Source organism: Rhipicephalus microplus, unplaced genomic scaffold (assembly GCF_043290135.1).
Source record: "Rhipicephalus microplus isolate Deutch F79 unplaced genomic scaffold, USDA_Rmic scaffold_14, whole genome shotgun sequence".
NCBI lineage: Eukaryota > Metazoa > Arthropoda > Arachnida > Ixodida > Ixodidae > Rhipicephalus > Rhipicephalus microplus.
In genome coordinates this window covers 15,714,766-15,731,070 of record NW_027464587.1, presented here as the reverse complement: position 1 = coordinate 15,731,070, position 16,305 = coordinate 15,714,766, and the positions used below count along the sequence as shown (strand labels likewise).

Here is a 16,305-nt window from a genome sequence, read left to right as displayed (position 1 = left end):
GACGGTAGTTGTTTATGTCAGCTTTGTCCTCCTTTCCTTTATAGATCATGCTCATCCTGCCAAGTTTCCATCCATCGAAGACTTCACCATCGATTATTGTTTTGCTCACAGCATCTCTCAAAGACTGTTTACACTTCGGAGACAATGTCTTTATCAGCATAAGGTAATTGGAATGCCATCTCGGCCTGTTGATGTACTACTAGGAACCCTCTTCCTAGCCCTTTCCCACTCTTATTGATAAAATGGAGCCATTGCTCCACTTTATCTATCCTTGTCTATTGTGGTGCACAAGGCACTTCTTTGTTGAAATTTTTCTGTCACCCTTGTTTTTATATACTCAATAGCTTCGTCCCCTTCTAGCCTAGCACTTTGAGCTGTAGTTATAAACTGCTGTTCTAGGCTTGTCTCATTTCTTAGGGAGTTTGGATGGTTCCAAAATTTCGCAGCTGCCTTTCTGTCCTTCTTATAAAGATCTGCCAGCCACTGAGCACCTTTTCTTATAATCTTTTCATTGATCAGGAAGGATGCTTCCCTTATACTGCTTAGAAAGATGTCCCCTTTTCTTTCAACATCATCTGTCGGTTCACCCCGTTGCTTAGCATGTCTGTGTTCCCTAGAGGCTTCCTGACGTTTTGCTATGGCTCTCTTAACTTCCTCATTCCACCAACTTTTGGGTTTGTGTCTTCTTTTCCGGGGTGACTTGTCACATGCCTTAGCAAGCTCTAGCCCAAACAGTCTAATTAGATTTGTGTATGTCCACACTGTTTCATTATCCTCAGTGATTACTTTCTCAATTTGTTTAGCATCAATTTCTATTTGCCTTTTTGAATAAAATTTTCCTGTAGTTACTCATCTGGTCTCCTTCCCACTTTCGCTGCTTTTCCAAAACTTAGCTTGATACATTTCTTATCACTCCCCAGACTGCTGGAGCCACCTTTATCTATGGGGATTCCCCTGAGCTTATCGTACATACTATGTGACATCAGTGCGTAATCTATCGTTGACTGTAGCCTTCCCACCTCCCATGTCATTTGCCCTTCACACTTCTCAGTACTGTTGCAAATGATCAAATCATGCCTTTCACACATATCCATGATCATTTTGCCTGTTGAGTCAGTATACCCATCTATATCTTCTATGTGCGCATTCATATCTCCTAGTATACTTATCTCGCACACTCCTCCTAATTCCTCATTGTCCTTTGATATACACTCCACCATTGCCTGGCTTTCTTCTCTGGCCTTTGCTCCCGTCCACAAGTACACAAAACCAAGGAGTGTCATTTGCCCTGCCACTTTCTATTTTAGCCATAAATGTTCCTTGCATCCCTGCTTGACTCTTTGCCGACCCATGTTCTTATGTATGAATGCACCAATTCCACCCCCCTTTTTTCTGCCTTCTGTTCTATTGCAATATTCCCATACGTAGTCTGGATTGCAAGGTGTTTGCTCTATGTCCCGAAGATGTGTCTCCACAACCCCATATACCATGATCTCCTCCTGCCTACACTGCTCTTCTATCTCTTCCCATTTTAACCTATTCCTGCCATCCTGCATGTTAATATAGCCGACGTCTGATAAGCTCGGCCCTTGTGCTTACGTCGATTTCTTCTCCTACAGGCTTCCTGTGGCTTGAATATTTATGCCCCCTTCAGAACCGTCTTTGGCCACACCATTGGCCTCAGAGCTCTGGGCCCCCCTAAAAAAGCTGTGGCTTGATGACCTATCCTATCACCAACCCTCCTGCACGTCGCACCACTGTAGTGAATGCCATCCTGTGCAAAGGGGCGAGCGCTGGGCTCTTACACGACTTGGTTCACCTCCATTACACTGTATCCAAGTTGCCGGCTCATACCCTTGATCACACAGTTGGACTACACTACCCTCCTTTCAATCCCACTAGACTGCCCCCAGACCTCTGGTAATGTGCATATGGTCACATGCACACTCCCAGAGGCTTTTTGGAGCTTACGCATCCCATCCTTTAATTGTCTTTGAAGGTTCTGATCCTTGCCCTTAAACACATCATTGAGCCCAGCATGAATAATGACGAGATTTTCGCCCTCCATGCTGTCCTCTACAACCTCCTGAGCTTTGGCGAGTGCATCCACCATGCCCTTCCCTGACCTGGCCTCCACCCTCACTCTCCCATCTTCCTTCACTGTCTTGAAGACGCCATTCCTAACCCCGCCTGTCGCCTTCTCCCTAACCCTGGCCACGTTAGAGTCCCCCACCACCAGGACCCTTCTACGCTCCAATCACTGGCTTCCTGTTTGTGCTGGCGCCCCTGTTTGCTTCACCTGTTTCTCTTTCTGCCGTTTGTCCTGTGTTCCTGTCTTGCTCGAAGACTGCCGCGCCACCGAGCTGTATGTTCTCGGAGCCTCCGTGCTGTGGCCAGACACTGCGGCCCCCTGACCTCCCTTCTCGCCTGTTCCTTCCCGCCTGTCGCCTTCTCCGCTACCCATGCCTTCCGTGTCACACCGCTCAGGGCCGGGGCAAAGCGCCATCAGCTCCTTTACCTGCTGCTCGAGCTCGGTCGGCCCTTCCCGTTCTTTTCGAACGTCGCCCTTCATTTGCTCTAATAGGCTGGCGGTAGCCTCCTCCCGCTCACGCGACGCTCCCAGCTGTTTTAAGTGTGAATACACTTTATAAGCGACCCCAGACCATCCACCGCCGTCGGCGGCGTCCGCAGTCTTCTCTCTATCTTTAAAAGAAAGAGGACTTGGCGGGCCGCAGCGCGACGCTCTACCGAATAAGCCACGGACGCGACGCTGATATCGGTGTCAGTAACGTGCCTTATACCCCCTTCCCCTTCGCTCGCTCCTCCGCTCTCCTCGCTCGCTGCAGCTGCGCGCGCACCCCTCTCTCGAGCGCGCGCCCGCCTTCTCTCTCAGTCTCCCGTCGAGAGCGGGTCGTGAGGGGGAGTAAAGTTAAAATCCGTTGGCATTCGCCAGTGAGTAACGTAAACTCCCCCGTGTGATCAAATTGCGATTCCCAGGAGCCATTACACCATGAAGGCACCATAGTGTGATTAATAAATATAATAGTGCGAATTAATAAATACCCCTCATAGCATCACCCCGTGTGTTCGAACTTAACCATGTTCACCCTCGGGGAAATGCTTGGGAGTTTTTTGTAGGTCTATCCTCTGCTCCCGTTCCGCCCTAAGCTTCCTCTGAAACCCCTCGATGCTAGCCTCCATGCGCTGCACGGCCGCCTTCAGTGCCTCGCACAGCCTGCACACGAAGCTCGCCTTCTGCACGTCGGCCAAACTCGTGAATGCTGTCTCATCTAAGTAGCACCAGCGCTTGCATTTTTCGCACTGCACCAGCTCACTCTCACTCGTGGTTTTCCTAACCTCCTTAGCCATCGCCCGCCCGACCATCGGACCGAGTGCCTGACAGGCCTACGTTCAACCCTAATCCCGCTATCCAGAAGTGTGGCAGCTTGGGCTAGTTGGTATGGCATGACGATAGTTATAGCGCGAGAACAAAACGATGACACAGAGACAAGAAGGACACGAAAGACACGAGCGCTAACTTCCAACTGAGTTTATTGCGCAGAGCACGAAATTATATAGAGGAGACAGTGACCATGTGATAAAAACCATATGGCACAAGAGCAGAACATGAGTAAGAAAAACAAAACAAAAACAAACAACACAAAAACAAAGGCACTGAAAAACAGCAAAGAAAAACCTAGAAGAAAACGAAACAGAAAGGTAAAGATAAAATAACTACCTGCCCGCACCGAAACCTTCGAGGAACCTGCGTTCCTTCTCGGACAAAGCCACGGAAGGCTTGCTAATACAAGGCACCTGTTCGCGTGCCATCTGCGCAGCCTCGACAATGACCCGGGTGCTTACATCTCTGTGTTTGTACAGCGTCGCTGTGTCCTCGAAGAGGGGAACACAATTGCACTCAGTGCAGTGCTGGGCAAGAAAACCATCTTTCCCGTTTCTAACATTGTTCGCGTGCTCTCTCAGCCGATCGTTCAGACACCTTCCGGTCGTTCCGACATAACAAGCACCACATGAAAGGGGGGTCCTATAGACAACTTCCCGGGAGCAGGCCGCATACCTGTTTCGATGTTGAACTCTGCATTCTGTTGATGATTTCGTTTTCAGAGGACCAACCCCCTACACGAAATCAGGGAGTACAAGGTGATATTGGATGGACATCATTTGAGGGCAGGGAAGCTAGCAGCAAGATAAAATTTGAGAAGCGATTGAGAGAAATGGGGGAGGAGCGTTGGGCTAGGAAGGTTTTCAGCTACTTGTACATGAAGAATGTCGATACAAAAGGGAGGAAGCGAGCCAGGAAGTTGACTGGTAAATACTTAGAAAACAGCAGGTGGCCAAACCAAAAAGAACTATCGATTAAGAAGAAAGTGAAGGAAACGGAGACTGACATGTGGAAAATTGGCATGATTAAGAAGTCCGCACTAGAGATCTATCGAACCTTGAAGCAGGAAATTGCCAAGGAAAGGATCTATGATAATACTCGGGGCAACGTTACTAGAATAGGTTCAGTTTACAAACTTCGTTGCGTTGCGCGGAACGGCCACCGATACTGCTTCCACTGGCGCTGCAGTCGCAACCGGCTCCACGGATTTCGCCTCGCCAGCCGCGCTGCGCAGCCAGTTTGGGCAGTCGCCGGACAGTCGCCGGGTGATTTTATGTGGTGCGCGTTTTCAGACCGATGTGTTTGCCTGAACGTATCGATTGCCTTGTTCGATGCAGTGCTGTGGGTGACTGTGGGTGCCCCTAAGCCGACCAAATCATGCCGACGTGTTGCGTACCTGGCTGTACAAGCGGGTATCGGAACGACACTAGCCCGTCGGTCCGGCATTTCTTCTCCGCTCCCAGCGACGAGCGACTTCGCGCAGCTTGGAACAGGGCGATACCCCGCGCAGACAAAGACCTCACAACGAAGTCTAGGGTATGCTCCATCCACTTTCACGATCAGGACATTCGCAAAACGTACGTGCACGTGATCAACGGAGAAACTGTTGAAATCCCGAGGGGTAAGTGGAGTCTCGTCGAGGGTGCCCTTCCTAAAGTCTTCCCGAACTTGCCCTCGTACTTGTCAAAGCCAGCGGAGAAGAGGCGGAAACGGCAGCGAGAAAGCAATGGAAACGCTGACTAAGGAACAGCATCACCGCAGTCACAAGCTTCTTGCAGCACAATTCCTGCCGATGTCGTGGTAGACGATATGCCCGAGCCATCCGCGCCGTCGTTTGCTGAAATGGAATGCGTTGAGCTACCACCATCGTGGCAAAGAATCACTGAGGAAAACGGCAGCGGTAAGTTTGCGGCATTTTTCACACTGACCTCCGCAAATAAGGCGCCGCAAATCGAAAAGTGCGTCGTTGTAAGCAGTGACGGAGTGGCAAGTGCAAGTGCGAGAGGCCGCGAGGCGAAGGCTTTTCTGAGCGTCAGCATTAAGGCCATGCTAGATCTTAGTGACCTGATAAACAAAGTGCACAGCCTTCATGCATGCTCCGGATACGACGTGCAAAGCAGCACTGGTTTTTCACTCAGATGCCAGGCACTAGCTAAGCAGTCAACGTGTTCATTCTGCCGCAATGAAAAAAACAGGCTTTTGAAAAAGAATTCTCAGAAGCAAAAAAGGCAGGTGTGCAAACAGAAAAAGGTGAAAAACCTTCAAAAGAAAGCCATCAGGGCAGCTGCTGCAAGAGTGTCTTTCATGAAGAGTATGGCAGAACTAAAAGAGAAATTGACAAGCGAAAGATCCTCATCAATCAATGAGCATCTAATGTCACTTCCGCCTCTTCAACAACTAGCATTCAAGATGTCTCTGAAACAAATGGAAGCAAAGGGACCACAGGGTGTGTGATACACCAGAAGTTGGGTGCTGAACTGCCTTCTTCTCCACATTTCAAGCCCCAAAGCCTATAATTTGATACGCAAGATGAATTTGCTTCCCTTACCAACTACAAGTCGACTTAACCAGGTGCTTTCAGGTGTACCCTGTGAGTATGGTTACAATCAAGTGGTCCTGAAAGCGCTCGAGGCATTCTTTTCAAGCAAGCGTGATGTTGAGAAGTGTGGTACGCTCGTGCTGGATGAAATCAAGCTGAGAGAGAGAGTGGACTTCAACAAATCCACAAACAAGTTTGATGGCTTTGTGGAGTTTGAAAACACCGGAGAGAAAAGCAAGGCCACCTTGGCTGACCATGCCCTTGTACTGATGTTCATCCCTTTGTTTCACAATTGGGTTCAGCCTATTGCCAGTTTCGCCACTAGGGGGCCAGCTCCTGGGGCTGTGTTGGCCAAGATTGTTGTGGAGTCGGTGCTGCAACTTGAGCGCCATGGTGCAACAGTTCTGGGTGTTGTTAGTGATGGTGCAGGCAACAACCGATCAATGTGGACACATCTTGGCATATCTGGAAAGTTGCACCACCCTGTCAACAAGATTCCTCACCCGACGCTTGAAGACGGACGGTTTCTTCATTTCCTATGTGATGTACCCCACATCATAAAGTGTGTGAGAAACCATCTCCTGACACACACATATGCAAAGGTAATTCAAACGGGATTGCTCAAATAACCTACATGAAATTTACTTATGCCTTTCTTGCTGTTTTTTACCAGGCTGGCACCAACTGCATAAACTTTCAACACTACGTGCACCTGTACGAAGCTGAAAAGGACAGCCACCTCAAGATTGTTCCAAAGTTCACATCTTCGCACGTCAAGCCAAGCAAGCTGGAAAAGATGAATGTCAGACTTGCGACACAGGTACCTAACCGGTGTCGTACATTTAGTTTTCATTCAAGTTTTCTAAATGCAAATACTTGATTTTTTAAACCTTTGTTTCAGTTATTCAGCAGGAGCGTCGCCATTGGGATGAAGTTTTACAGAGAGCAGCGTGAGCCAGGCTTAAAGGACAGTGAGGGAACTGAAATGTTCACGATGCAAGTTAACGACCTATTTGATGTCCTTAACGCCAAGCACCCTGCTACCGGCATCCGTAAGAACTCGCCCAAGATCAAGGTAATGGGCTTCCTTATGCTTATTGTGTTATACTATGAGTCGAATATATTAAAGGGGGCATTTGTCTGCCATGCTACAGGTGATAGAAGACTTCCTGGTCATGCTGAATGAGACCGAAAGGAACAGAATTGAAAAAAACACAAAGCTGTTTGCATCTCAGTTGACGACGGAATCTCTGCGAGTCACGTTGATGTCAGTTCTGGACATAATCACCCTGCTTCTTGACAAGGATGTGAGATATGTGCTGACTGCAAAATTGAACCAGGACCCATTGGAAGTAGGTATTTTTAGGATTCATTTTGATGTAATTTTGCATTCCTTGTTTTGCTCTTCACACTGACAGTTTTTTTTTCTCCCCAGCGCTTTTTTGGAGTCGTGAGGTCGTTTGGTGGTGACGAAGATCACCCTACGATAGTACATTTCGGCCAAATATTCAGGCTTTTGAGCCTGTACACTCCTTTAAAGATGGCGACAAAAGGAAATTGCACTGGCGATGCGGATCCTGTTCTCGTCACCATGGAGGAGAGCCTGAGCTCAAAGAGGCTGGAAGTCCTTCATCAGAAGAAGGAGCGAGAAGACAAGCTCGGACAGCTCATGCACAGCATTGTGTTGGAGAAGCTGCCAGAAGAGGATGCGAACCAGCACGACTATGGTCGACCAACTCCACACGATGCTGCTCTGTACTACTTGGCAGGATACGTAGTGAAGAAAGCAGAAAAGTTTTCAAGCTGCGGGGACTGTAAGGCTACTCTTCTTGCTACTAATGACGTACCATCTGCAGCCATTCTGACAGAGATGCGGTCTTTTGTTCCGGGTGCCCTCCAGCTGCCATAAAAAGATTTGACGTCACTTCTTACCGATGTTGAGAGCGCCATAACGGAAAGAACAAGGGACAACGTAGTGTTTGGAGACCTGTTTTGGTGCATTGTCAAAGATTTGACACAAGGACACAGCCTTGCACAAGTCGGATGTGGTGTTCATTCTGAAGAGCTCTCTGCACGCATCATGAAGTTTTACCTGGCCACCCGCATGCATTTTTATGCAAGGTTCCTACGGCAACACAAAGACACAAGTGTGCAAGTTAAAGTTGCCAGGAAGCGTGCTAAGCTTTTGTGAATACCTGTTTGAAAAAATGTGTTTTCTCTGGACTGCAGCAATGCAAACAATTGCTGGGATGTTGCTTTCCTGGACCAGTTTGTTATTCAGTGTTGTGGACCGGTTTGCTAAAACATCTTGTACAGTACTGTTGATCAGTGTGGTCTGAAATGGAAGACCAGTGCATTTATGAATAAACCACTGAACGAAAGCTGTTTACCTTGTTAACTTTTAATTCGTGCTAAATTGCTAGTTGCAGTGGTCATTCTGTGCCTGCCAAGATGCATGAATAAGCGTTTACTTTGCATGTGATTTGGCCCTGCGAAGAAAAACCCCTATAGACTATTAGCCATTTTATTCCAAATCACGAATGAGAAGCAGTGGGAGGCCGCGCTGCTCAGCACAGACCCGCTTACGCAGGCCTTGTGTCACTAGCCCAGATGGCCGAAGACGCCGCTGGGAACTAAACGAATCCTACCATCGCCGGTAGATAAAACGGTCTCCCCCCCGCGTCATGATTACGGGCAGGAATGCCACCTCTTATTTCCGCATGAATCGGACGCAATACTAATGCAGCATGTGCGTTCTCTCTCAACGGCGCATTTTCGGATAGTAAAAAAAGCAGGGCATGCGCAAAAGCAGCGAAACGACAGATGGTTTTCGGCAGCTTCGAACTCGTTACTCGAAAGCATGTCGCGCTGCATGCTTTGATACAAGTATAAAATGAGCTTCAGTGGCTAGGATGTGTTGCAGTGATGTTTTTGTAGTTTTCCATCTGGTTACGCGTGAAGAAACGCGCTAATTCGGCGCCCGTATAGCGCCTAGCAGGCGCAGCAGCTGAGAAAGCTGGATCTCGATGGAACGCTCCCGTCATCTGTCGGACAAACTGAAAGTGGAGACACCGGGGAAGCACGGCGTCGGCGGAGAGTTCGGCAACTGAACCTAGTCTAGTAACGTTGACTCGGGGTAGTTCTCTACTGTTTGAGGCAAGGACGGGAGTACTGCGAACCAAGACATATCGGGCCAAATACGAAGGGGTAGACTACCTTTTTCCTTCCTCCGTGGGGTAGACACAGTATGCAGTGCGTGTGGAGAGGAAGAAGAAACTGCCGAACACTTGATAATGTTCTGTAAAGGGCTTCACCCTATAGTTCAGGATAATGGCGCAGAGTTTTTCAAAGCACTGGGGTTTAGGCAAATATCCTCCTTGGGTTTAGGGACAGGGAGAGAAAAATGGACTTTAAGCAAATAGATTTAACTAGAAGGAGGTTATCTGATTGGTGGCTAAAGTCAAGGCACGAGTGAAAATTAAACCCTTCACTGCAAAGTACGAATCCTCAAACTCACTTTTTAAGGAAAAAAAAAATATAGTTTTGAGTTCATTAAGTATTACGGCTTGGTGGCGCTAGCCACCGCCCGATATAAAGGGTACAGCCATATCCATCCACCCATCCGATGTGATCGCGTCGCGGTCGCGGTCTCTTGCTTGCTTGCTTGCTTGCTTGCTTGTTCCTTTCTTTTGTGGCTCTCACCCACTAAGGGGGATTGGCCAAGAAGCCGGTGGTTAATGCAAGTAAATACCTATAGATTTTCTAGATTAGGGGAATATGAATACGGTGTTTTGACTGTGAAACTAATTTGGCGCAATGTTAAAAAAAAAAAAGAAAAAAAAGGGGGGGGGGAGAAATAATAAAATTCGTTAAATATCTGTGGTGGAATCGTTATATGAAATTCTCCTGAAAGTTGAATCATTGCAGTGTATCAGCTAAATAGTAAGTGGTAGTGTGACTAGTAAAATTCGAGAGCTGATGGCTGACTCAGCAAGGTAATCTTCTTGTGTTATATATGAAATCGCAGAGAGCCCCGCAGATGTTCCTGTCGCTATGTCCCAATGAAATGGCCCCAAAAGACAAAATATTGGGAGTATTAAGTGATATTCCTAATTTTCTGAATAAAATTTCGAAGCAGTTTTTTCTTTGATTTTTGAATCGGTGACATATGATAAGAAAATGGTCGATATGTTCAGGTTCGTTACAGCTTGAGCACAGAGGGGATGGCACCAGACCAGACCTGTTTAAGTAGAAATTAAGAGGTGGTACATGGCAACGTAATTTTGTTACCAAGACTTCCAATTTACGCGTGGGACACCACTTATTATTCCATGTGAAGTGCAGGTGCGAGAAATCTGGATTCGGTATCATGGTTTTAGATGAGTCTTCAAGAAGGGAAAGTTTTCTAAACCTCGCTGCTGTTACATAAGCTGTAGGAGGCATAATTGGCACAATCGGAAGATCAAGAGATGTTCGCGCAAGTTTGTCAGCCATCTCGTTTATAAATATACTACGATGACCTGGCACCCATATCATTCGCACTAGACGGATGTTTGCTGGGATTAATGATTTAAAAGTCTCTAGTACTGCTGATGTCGACGACGATGATAAGAATGAACACACAGAATACGAGTCAGTCACTATCACAGCTGTCGAATGAGTCAAAGGAAGTTTACGAATAGCTAGTATAACGGCCGTTAATTCCGCTTCAAATATTGGTGTATAATCTGGGAGGCGTAATGAAAATGACCAGAATAATGAGAGAGAAAAAATACCCACACCTGCCTTCTCGCCACTCATAGATGCATCCGTTGCAATTACTGTATTAGTACCTAATTGAGACAGGTGTTGTTCTAATAAACCAATCAAATATTTAGAGGGCAAGTGTTTAGCGTTCATGGGAAAGATATCGTCATATTCTATTTGCACTTGGCCGATTGGTTTGACAGACGGTGTGATCTCGAATATATTAACATTTAAAGCATCTAGAAGTGTTTGAACAAATAGCACTTGGGGTTTATATAAACGGGACCAATGCTCATTGAAAAAGACACCAGGCTCGGCAAAGAATACAAATTGTCGCCTTCTTAAAGTGGATTCAGAAAATTTTAAATAGGTGTTTACTGTTAAAATACGAAATCTGCAAGCAAGGGTGGGTATCCGAGCTTCCTGATACAAAACATTGTTAGCTGTGAATTTTGGCACACCTAAACAACTACGTAGGGCTTCCCGCTCTAAGAGAATGAGGGGGTTTATTTTGTATGCTGGTCCACCAGAGAATAGTACACATCCAAATTCAAGAATCGGACGAACGTACATGCGATAAATCATGATCATCGTATCTCTGCGAAGACCGGAACGGAGGCGGCCAAGCCTACTTACCATTCCAACAGCGCGTGTAGCCTTAATTTTAATATATTCAATGTGGTCACGCCAGCTCAGTTTTTGATCGTACAGTACTCCCAGATATTTAATACAATTAACCTGGGGTATTATTTCTTGATGGTACTGAAGAGAAATAGTAACTGGTGCGTCCAACGGAAAAACTATTATAGCACTTTTAGTTACGTTCAGGTTCATATGAATTTTCTGAAACCAGGTTTCTAATGATGATAGATGGTAGCGCAGACAACGAACACGGACAAGAGAAGGCACATAGACACAACACAGCGCTAACTTTCAACAACAGTTTATTACACGCAGATCTCCGTGGTGTATGCGATCCACCACGCCAACGTCGCACGTGCGTAGCTCTAAAAACCATCAAATATAACCAACGCGCGTGTTCCAATACTTTACAATTTTATATTTTTCAATCTTTTTTTGCTTTTTCTTTCTTCCTTTTATCCCATGTTACCACAAACCCTATCGCGAATACATGTAATCAAGTTCCTTATCTGTCAACACCACTGATGGGCTGCTCACACACGTGTCACCTAGCTCTGCAATTTTGCCGGCCTCCAATACCAATCGCGTCATCTCGTGCCTACTTCTATTGATTATAACCGTTTCCTTGAATTTCGGTGTGCACTTACATCTCAGGCAATGAAGGGAAAGAAAACCATCAGGAACAACACTATTTACTTTGTTATTGTGCTCGCGCAAGCGATCGTTTATGCATCTACTGGTCTGACCGATATAACACTTTCCACAAGTAAGTGGAATGAGGTATACCACACACATGATGCACTCCACAAATAGGTTTCTATGTTTCTTTTGGCATACATTTGATTTTCCCTTGTCTGGTCTTGTGCTTCTGCAAAGACTCACCAACTTATTGGGTGCCGAGAAAACTACGTTAGTGCCACATTTTTCCGCAATCTTTTTTATCCTGTGAGAAACCTTATGCATGTATGGAATTACGGCAAAACTTTCCTTTCTTGAGCTCACCCTATCCATCGCTTCACATCTTTTCTCCAGCACTTTTCTGTGCAATCCTTCAGCAACGGACACGACGAGGCTCTTGGGGTACCCGGCATTGCTTAGCCTCGAGACCTGTTGTCTGAAGCTTTCATTCATGAGGCACCGGCAGGACTTCTTTAGTGCCTCACTCAAGCACATCTTCGCAATGCCTCGTTTTACCAGTTTAGTATGCGCTGAGTGAAACTGTAGTAAAGGCTTACTTGCTCTGGGCTCGTAACACCAGCATGTCTTTTCATCTGAGAATTGAAAGTTAATGTCAAGAAATCTGAGCCTTCCGTCACATGGCATTTCAAAAGTCACTTCAAGTGGGTTAAGACCCTCACGAAAAACGCTACACACGCTACTACATTGAGTAGTAAAATCTGCAGTTCTGTCGTTGATAAACACTAAAAAGTCATCGACGTACCTAAATACGTGCACAACATTGTATTCATTTAGGCGTCCTGATAGCCTCCTGTCCATTTCAGCCAAAAACAAATTACTTAAAACTGGTGCTAAGCACGAGCCAATGCATACTCCTTGTTTTTGCAGATACAGGGTACCATTGTTTTCAATAAACGTTGACGACAAGTAAAACCTAAGTAATTCTAAGAAATTGTCGACGGACGTACCTGCTTGTGCGCTAAATCTAACGGCACCGTACTCATCGATGCATTCGCCAACACATGTTAATACTGCTGATTGTGGCAGAGAATAGTACAGATCTTTTATGTCAGCCGAAAACGCTTTTAACCCTATGTTTTTTCGTTCCCTGACGAAACTTATCACCTGTTCCGAATTTTTTGTCAGGAAGGGGTCATTTATGTCAAGCAAGTTTAATGTTCTTTGCAGATACACAGCTACAGCTTTTTGCCACGTGTCCTTCTCCGACACTATCACTCTGAACGGTACTCCTTCCTTATGCGTTTTAGCACTAAAGAACACATCCAGACTGTCATTTTTACTTTTTCTGATACCGCTAAGCACACCTTCTAGATTCATCCTCTTACAAAGTTCTATTGCTTTTCCCCTCACTTTTTCAATCGAAATACTTTTCCTTTCGCTGAACACTGCCGTAATAGCACTTTTAGCCTTTTCTTTAAATTCATCATGCGAGAAAACCGCAAACCCTCCTTCTTTATCGACTGGAAGTACACTCAGAGCATGCTGTGTCAAGTAAGTTTCCACGCGTTTGAGAGGCAAACTGCGGCATGGAGGCCTACACAATTTTAAAGCGTCCACACCTTCGTTGATGATCCTGGTGGCTTGATCCTCGGGAACCCGCTTCGACACTTGACGTACAATTGATACGAGTTCCGGCTTGTTCTTTTGAGGTTGCACGGCAAACTCAAAAGAACAAGCCGGAACTCGTATCAATTGTACGTCAAGTGTCGAAGCGGGTTCCCGAGGATCAAGCCACCAGGATCATCAACGAAGGTGTGGACGCTTTAAAATTGTGTAGGCCTCCATGCCGCAGTTTGCCTCTCAAACGCGTGGAAACTTACTTGACACAGCATGCTCTGAGTGTACTTCCAGTCGATAAAGAAGGAGGGTTTGCGGTTTTCTCGCATGATGAATTTAAAGAAAAGGCTAAAAGTGCTATTACGGCAGTGTTCAGCGAAAGGAAAAGTATTTCGATTGAAAAAGTGAGGGGAAAAGCAATAGAACTTTGTAAGAGGATGAATCTAGAAGGTGTGCTTAGCGGTATCAGAAAAAGTAAAAATGACAGTCTGGATGTGTTCTTTAGTGCTAAAACGCATAAGGAAGGAGTACCGTTCAGAGTGATAGTGTCGGAGAAGGACACGTGGCAAAAAGCTGTAGCTGTGTATCTGCAAAGAACATTAAACTTGCTTGACATAAATGACCCCTTCCTGACAAAAAATTCGGAACAGGTGATAAGTTTCGTCAGGGAACGAAAAAACATAGGGTTAAAAGCGTTTTCGGCTGACATAAAAGATCTGTACTATTCTCTGCCACAATCAGCAGTATTAACATGTGTTGGCGAATGCATCGATGAGTACGGTGCCGTTAGATTTAGCGCACAAGCGGGTACGTCCGTCGACAATTTCTTAGAATTACTTAGGTTTTACTTGTCGTCAACGTTTATTGAAAACAATGGTACCCTGTATCTGCAAAAACAAGGAGTATGCATTGGCTCGTGCTTAGCACCAGTTTTAAGTAATTTGTTTTTGGCTGAAATGGACAGGAGGCTATCAGGACGCCTAAATGAATACAATGTTGTGCACGTATTTAGGTACGTCGATGACTTTTTAGTGTTTATCAACGACAGAACTGCAGATTTTACTACTCAATGTAGTAGCGTGTGTAGCGTTTTTCGTGAGGGTCTTAACCCACTTGAAGTGACTTTTGAAATGCCATGTGACGGAAGGCTCAGATTTCTTGACATTAACTTTCAATTCTCAGATGAAAAGACATGCTGGTGTTACGAGCCCAGAGCAAGTAAGCCTTTACTACAGTTTCACTCAGCGCATACTAAACTGGTAAAACGAGGCATTGCGAAGATGTGCTTGAGTGAGGCACTAAAGAAGTCCTGCCGGTGCCTCATGAATGAAAGCTTCAGACAACAGGTCTCGAGGCTAAGCAATGCCGGGTACCCCAAGAGCCTCGTCGTGTCCGTTGCTGAAGGATTGCACAGAAAAGTGCTGGAGAAAAGATGTGAAGCGATGGATAGGGTGAGCTCAAGAAAGGAAAGTTTTGCCGTAATTCCATACATGCATAAGGTTTCTCACAGGATAAAAAAGATTGCGGAAAAATGTGGCACTAACGTAGTTTTCTCGGCACCCAATAAGTTGGTGAGTCTTTGCAGAAGCACAAGACCAGACAAGGGAAAATCAAATGTATGCCAAAAGAAACATAGAAACCTATTTGTGGAGTGCATCATGTGTGTGGTATACCTCATTCCACTTACTTGTGGAAAGTGTTATATCGGTCAGACCAGTAGATGCATAAACGATCGCTTGCGCGAGCACAATAACAAAGTAAATAGTGTTGTTCCTGATGGTTTTCTTTCCCTTCATTGCCTGAGATGTAAGTGCACACCGAAATTCAAGGAAACGGTTATAATCAATAGAAGTAGGCACGAGATGACGCGATTGGTATTGGAGGCCGGCAAAATTGCAGAGCTAGGTGACACGTGTGTGAGCAGCCCATCAGTGGTGTTGACAGATAAGGAACTTGATTACATGTATTCGCGATAGGGTTTGTGGTAACATGGGATAAAAGGAAGAAAGAAAAAGCAAAAAAAAGATTGAAAAATATAAAATTGTAAAGTATTGGAACACGCGCGTTGGTTATATTTGATGGTTTTTAGAGCTACGCACGTGCGACGTTGGCGTGGTGGATCGCATACACCACGGAGATCTGCGTGTAATAAACTGTTGTTGAAAGTTAGCGCTGTGTTGTGTCTATGTGCCTTCTCTTGTCCGTGTTCGTTGTCTGCGCTACCATCTATCATCATGCAACCATACCAACAAGCCCAAGTCGCCACCCTCAGGTTTCTAATGTTGCCAAATAACACTGTAAAGTCGAATGTAGTGAATAAATATCGTTGCAGATGCAAAGAACGCGATATCATCTGCATATATATATACGTGTACCTTATCACTCTGTGGTATTGAACTTAACAAAATGTTAAATAGCACAGGCGATAGAACAGAGCCTTGAGGAACACCTCTCGTTTGGCTATACTTCGGCGTGGAAATACCTCGTTGGAAGCAATAAAATTTTCTGTCTTTTAAAAATTCGTATATCCAATTTGTTATGTACTGCGGGAACGTAAGATCTTTTAGGACATTGATAAGAATAGCATGTTCAACACTGTCATATGCCTTGGCTAAATCAAGGGTTACTAGGGCTGCATATTGTCGTCTGTGCCGAGCAAGCTTTATACGAGCCTCTAAATCAACATGCGCCCACCATATAGAGTAACCTGGTCTAAATC

The 16,305-nt window shown here is 45.6% G+C and overlaps 1 protein-coding gene and 1 pseudogene across 5 annotated transcripts in view; one reads left to right on the top strand and one right to left on the bottom strand.

Moving 5' to 3' along the window:
* The window catches only part of LOC142784408 (uncharacterized), a 76,038-nt gene that overhangs the window by 38,214 nt on the left and 21,519 nt on the right, over positions 1-16,305 (top strand). The gene's annotated exons all lie outside the window — the stretch shown is intronic.
* Positions 1,072-3,369, bottom strand: LOC119181172 (uncharacterized; annotated as a pseudogene).